General features: G+C 56.6%; 1 protein-coding gene across 1 annotated transcript in view; it reads left to right on the plus strand.

Moving 5' to 3' along the window:
- CCDC33 (coiled-coil domain containing 33) overlaps window positions 1–6,000 on the plus strand; it is a 42,704-nt gene that overhangs the window by 31,918 nt on the left and 4,786 nt on the right. The window lies entirely within an intron of this gene.

Raw genomic sequence — 6,000 nt, forward strand, 5'->3', positions numbered from 1 at the left:
TGGGGTTTAGGCTGGGCTCAGCCTCACCGTGTTTTCCTACCCTCCTGCCCTCTCCCTGAACGGATTTGTGCCTCTCTTACCAGTCGGTGAATAATTTACAAGCAGCACTTAACGATTAGGGCAGCGTTTTCTCCAGCCTCCTCAAACATTTGCTGCTTCCTCCAGCCTTTCTTTCCCCTCTCCCATCACCCACATTCCCCTGACCTGTCAACATCAGGGGTTTACAAGCCAAAGGGCCTCTGGTGGGGCTGGGAGAAGTAAATGTCTCTTGTTCTTTTTGCCTTGCTGGTGTTTTGCTCCATGTGTGCCACCAACTCCATCACATGGGAGCCCAGATGTGCACGTTGTCCCCCCAGAACACATTGTGCCATGGTAGAACAGGCAGCCGGGGTGGGGTGCAGGATTTCTTGCTTGGCAACAGCATTTGGGATCCTTTGCTAGACCCATTTCCAACTTCTGGGTGGAAATGGGTCCAACATTCCTCCAGGAAGCTTCCTTTGAGGATGATGGGGGCTCCTGTGCCCGCTGAGCAATGTCTTGTGCCTCAGTGAGCTGGGAAGGGACTGGTACATCACTGCTGAGCCCAGCAATGCCTTGAGCCTGCAAAGGGCAAGGGGAGAGAGGGGTGAGAAAGATAAAGGTGCTGTGAGAGTGGAGGAGATGTGAATGTTGAGGATAATGCAAGTGAAAAGGGTGCTGTAAAGCATGAAGGTGCTGCAAGGGGCAACGAGTGCTGCAAAGGGGCAAGGAGGATGCAGAGGATGATGGCACTGCAAAGGAAAAGGATGCTGTGAGGGGAGAGGGTGCTGCAAGGCATGATGATGCTGCAAGGGGTGAAGATGCTGCAAGGGCTGAAGGTCCTGCAAGGGGTGAAGATGCTGCTAGGGCTGAGGATGCTGCTGGGGCTAAGGATGCTGCTAGGGCTGAGGATGCTGCTGGGGCTGAGGGTGCTGCTGGGGCTGAGGATGCTGCAAGGGCTGAGGAGGCTGCAAGGGCTGAGGATGCTGCTGGGGCTGAGGATGCTGCTGGGGCTGAGGATGCTGCTGGGGCTGAGGATGCTGCTGGGGCTGAGGATGCTGCTGGGGCTGAGGATGCTGTTGGGGCTGAGGATGCTGCAAGGGCTGAGGATGCTGCTGGGGCTGAGGGTGCTGCTGGGGCTGAGGATTCTGCTGGGGCTGAGGATGCTGCAAGGGCTGAGGATGCTGCTGGGGCTGAGGATGCTGTTGGGGCTGAGGATGCTGCTGGGGCTGAGGATGCTGTTGGGGCTGAGGATGCTGTAAGGGCTGAGGATGCTGCAAGGGCTGTGGATGCTGTTGGGGCTGAGGATGCTGCAAGGGCTGAGGACGCAGCACGGCAGAAGGCTTCCGCACGGCCGAGGTGCTCCAGCCCCATCTAGCGCCAGCCACGCCGCCCTGCCGAGCGCAGGGTGCCGGGGCTGGGAGCGGCCGGGAAGCAGGCGGGAGCCCGGCACGGCTGCGCTGAGGATGCGCCGCTCTGAGCTGCCCCGGGTGAGGGGAGCACCCATGGTTGCGCCAGCACCCCCGGCACGGGGCTCAGGGCCTGCTTCTCCTGTGTGGGGCTGTGTGGCTGCGACTGCACGGGGTACGGAGCAGGGACCTCAGCAGGGAGCCAGAGCAGGAGGGAAGAGAAAACTGGCAGCAAATCCCACACTTTTGTGGGTTTGTGTTGGTGTATGTCCTGCCCCAAGCCAGTCCTGCCAGCACTGCTAAACCCTCGGTGAAGAGAGCACTGAAAGGCTCATCCATTCTCTTTTAGTGGCTTCTCAGCCTTTCCTGGTGCTACTTAATGAAGGATGGGAGCTGGGGAGATGCTGAGGGCAGTGGGTGCTGAGGGTGATGGGTTCTGAGCACAATGTGTGCTCTGGGCAGCGGGTGCTGCACTGCTCTCAGCACGGTGGCTTGGGGTGTTGATGGATTTATGCTCACTGCTGAAGCACAAAGGGCGTTTTATCAGCAAATCCAGTCAATCCATGAGCTCACAGGGTAATGGATGGCAATAACCCCCATTCGCAGGCCAAGGGCAAGTCACAGCAGCCCATCACCAGATTCGTGTGGGATTTACCCCTATGAAACCACTTGTTCACAGCTAGGGAATGAAAATGCTTTGAGAGCACTTTGAACATGAGGCTATGGGGGTCCCAGGCACAGATTTTGAACGGTGTGCTTGGGAAACAGACTCTTCAGGGAGCTGCCAAGCCTCCCACTGGTGCTGGGGGTATTTTGGGGGGATATTTCTGCACTTCACATCCCCAGCTGCTGGAAATGGGTTTGTCTCAAAACACAGATGAGGATGTTTCCGCAGGAGAAAACGAACCTGCAAAGACCCAGCAGGAGCCCCATGGTAACCCCTTTCCCTCATGGTTTAATCTCAGGAGGGGGCTTTCTTAGCTCTGGCCCCAGTCTGTGGTCACGGGTGAGCAGCGGTGCTGCGGGATGCTCTGCTCCATGCTGGAGCACAGACCCACCCCGGAAGGCTCTGCTGACCTCCCTGGTCACCATCAGCAGCAGGACATCACTTGGGGACATCACTTCACCTCCCGAAAACAACTCCATGCAGTGGGATGGGGGGAAAGCTGTTTTGATGGAGCCAGACGCTCTCAGAAGCTATCCCAGCCCGTCCCATCCTTCCCAGCCACCGGTTTCCTTTTATTTCCCTCTTTTTCCCCCATTTTTTCTTTGAGGAAACTGACCCAGCAGCGACTCGCAGCGGAATCGCGGTCCCTGCTGGTGGCACAACTGCTTTCTTAAGCCTTATCTTGAAGGAGCAGGCAGGCGGGAGGGAGCGGCCGCTTCCACACAGAGCATCCTTCTTCCCCGAGTTATCCAGTGTAATCCAGAGGCTTTTATTTCCTTGTACAACACGGTATCAGCAGCCGGCAGCTGGGCCTGGAGCCGGCTAGCGATGGTAATCACCGGCCCTAAAATCAACATTCCAGTTAGGAAGGGAGCAGGAGCTGTGGTGTCTCTATTAAATGGAACAGGGCTCAGATGAAGCGCTTTTCAATGCAATCCAATTAGCTCCTAAATTGAATTGTAATGCTTTGGCTAATACACACACACACCCCCCCCCCCCCCAGCACAGCCCCCCCCCCCATGCATGGGAAGGGAGTTCAGCCTCGGTTTAATCAGATAAAACCCCATTTATTTGCTGCCTTTCGCCGACTCGTGCATCCTATCAAGATGTGGAGAGCTAAAACTCTCCCTATTTCCCTTTGGGGACCTGCAAATCTCCCCCATGGAGTTGGGATTCACCAGGGAAACACTTGGATTTTGGAAGTAGAGGGGAGGGAAAAGCCCCATTTGCCCCACTGAAACATCCACCCACATGATGGGTTTGAGGACCAGTGTGTTCCCAAGGAGGGACTGGGGACCTGGCATCCCCACAGCCGCAGCTGGTACCGGTGTCCCAAAGGAATGGGTGAGGAATGAAGGCATCCTGATGGTTCCAGGAGCTTTTCTTACAGAAAAGAGGAGAAAATGGGATTTTTCTCCTCTCTGATCTCCCTAAGCCGCTGTAGCAATGTATTTTCTCAGATATGTAAATCTGAGCTTATCCCATCTTCATAACAATTACGGAATTGGGCTTAACACTCATCCAGGGACGTGTTATTTGTTGAGCTGGAAGGAGATTGTGGTGCAGGAGAAGCTGATGCACTGCCAGGGGCTCAGATGCTCACAAGTGCAATGAGTTGAACCCGTCCTCAGCCTGTTTCCAGGGTGCATTTCTGTCCCCTCCCCGGCCAGGGATGGGGTCAGGCAATGCTATGGGGATGCAGAATCCCCTCGCACACCCTATTTTTGGCCGCTTTCTCACCTCCTCCTGCAGAGGTTTATTGCTTTGCTCCGAGTTGGGATGAATCGATCGCAGCTGTCGAAGTTAATGGGAGACATCAAAGTGTCTCAGAGCAATTTGTTAAGTAAATAGTGAAAAAAGAACTTGGCCTAAGCAAATAGGGGAAGGAGGGAGGCAGCTCGGGGGGCGGATGAAAGGCTCTAAAGGCAGAGGAAGCTTCAGAGGCTTGGGAATGATGGGGAGGAAGAAAGCAATATTGAGAAATAAACAGCGAGTGCCAGGAGTTTCAAAGCTTCCATCATCTCAGATGTGAATTCCCAGCTTTTCACCCTGGAACCCTTCAGGAAGGAGAGATGCAGTGGTTGGATTTGAGACAGGAATTGTAGGGGGGCCCTGTCCCCAGGTGCTGCTGTGGGAGTGGGAGCACCTAGGCTGAGGGTTGGTCTGAGCAGCATTAGGCTGGCATTAAAGGCTGGGAATGGATTTCCAGGCTCTGCAGGTGTTGTTTGAGCCTGGAAAAGCTGGGGTTGAAGCCAGCACCTTCCAGCACGGGCAGGGGAAGCAGCGAGCCAAGGCCAGCCCTGTGCATTATTGATGGGGCAGATAATGGCATGCTTCCCACTGGCTCCTTGATGAAAAATTGATGGCACGGGATAGGGGTTCCATTGACTTACACCGACTCTTTGTTCCTGAACAAACACTGGAGGAGAGGTGGATAAGGGATGCTGCAGGGGGGTGGATGCGGGATGCTGCAGCTGGTGGACATGGGATGCAGCAGCTGGTGGATGTGGGATGCTGCAGTGGATGGGTGCGGGATGCTGCAGCTGGTGGATGCAGGATGCTGCAGTGGGTGGATGCGGGATGCTGCAGCTGGTGGATGCGGGATGCTGCAGTGGGTGGATGCAGGATGCTGCAGCTGGTGGACATGGGATGCTGCAGTGGGTGGATGCAGGATGCTGCAGCTGGTGGACATGGGATGCTGCATGGGATGCTGCAGCTGGTGGATGCGGGATGCTGCAGCTGGTGGATGCGGGATGCTGCAGCGGGTGGATGCGGGATGCTGCAGCGGGTGGATGCGGGATGCTGCAGAGGGTGGATGCGGGATGCTGCAGCGGGTGGATGCAGGATGCTGCAGCGGGTGGATGCGGGATGCTGCAGCGGGTGGAAGCGGGATGCTGCAGCGGGTGGATGCGGGATGCTGCAGCTGGTGGATGCGGGATGCTGCAGCTGCAGCTGGTGGATGCGGGATGCTGCAGCTGGTGGATGCGGGATGCTGCAGTGGGTGGATGCGGGATGCTGCAGCTGGTGGATGCGGGATGCTGCAGCTGGTGGATGCGGGATGCTGCAGCTGGTGGATGCGGGATGCTGCAGCTGGTGGATGCAGGATGCTGCAGTGGGTGGATGCGGGATGCTGCAGCTGGTGGATGCGGGATGCTGCAGTGGGTGGATGCGGGATGCTGCAGTGGGTGGATGTGGGATGCTGCAGTGGGTGGATGCGGGATGCTGCAGCGGGTGCAAGGCACAGGAGGCTCTGTGGGTACCCTGAAAAGGTTGGGGCAGAGCATCCCTTATCTTAAAGCACCATCAATTCAATCTCAGGATGAAAGTGGGGCTTAATGAGCAAATTATTCAGGCAATTATTCTCTGCTCAGAAGAACAATTCCCAAGGGAGAACTGAAGCCCAAAGGAAGAGCTGAGGCCCAGAGCCACCCAGCACCTCCAAGATGTGGGTCCTCAGAAGTTAATTGAGCGTTTGAAACATCAGAGGAGGGTGCTGGGAGGGGAGAGCTTTTCCATGCCCGCATCCAAGGCATGGAAATGAGGTGCTGTCACCACCAGAGCCACCCTTGGGTCACCTCCTTGGGTCTGCACTGCTGGGTGCAGGAGATAAGGCAATGGTGGGATGGAAGTGGGATGGGGAGGATGGGCTGGTGTCTCCAAGGGATTCCGTTAGGCAGGCAGCTCTGCTGGCCCCCGTGGAAGCAGCGGTGGGACATCTAAGGGATGCTAAAGGGGAATTGATCCCTGCGGAAGGAGCAGCAGGGCCGGCTGCTGGCTGCGCCCAGAATGCACCCATCTGGGTGGTTTTAGGTGCTGAGCTGTTGCAGGGAGGAGTTGCTATGAGGAAGGTTGTGTTGTAGCAACAGCCACCAGCGTGCCAGGCTGCTGGAATCCCTCTGCCAGCAG

This window comes from Pezoporus occidentalis, unplaced genomic scaffold (genome assembly GCF_034315485.1).
Source record: "Pezoporus occidentalis ecotype Australia unplaced genomic scaffold, CSIRO_AGI_Poc_V1 ctg159, whole genome shotgun sequence".
Lineage (NCBI taxonomy): Eukaryota > Metazoa > Chordata > Aves > Psittaciformes > Psittacidae > Pezoporus > Pezoporus occidentalis.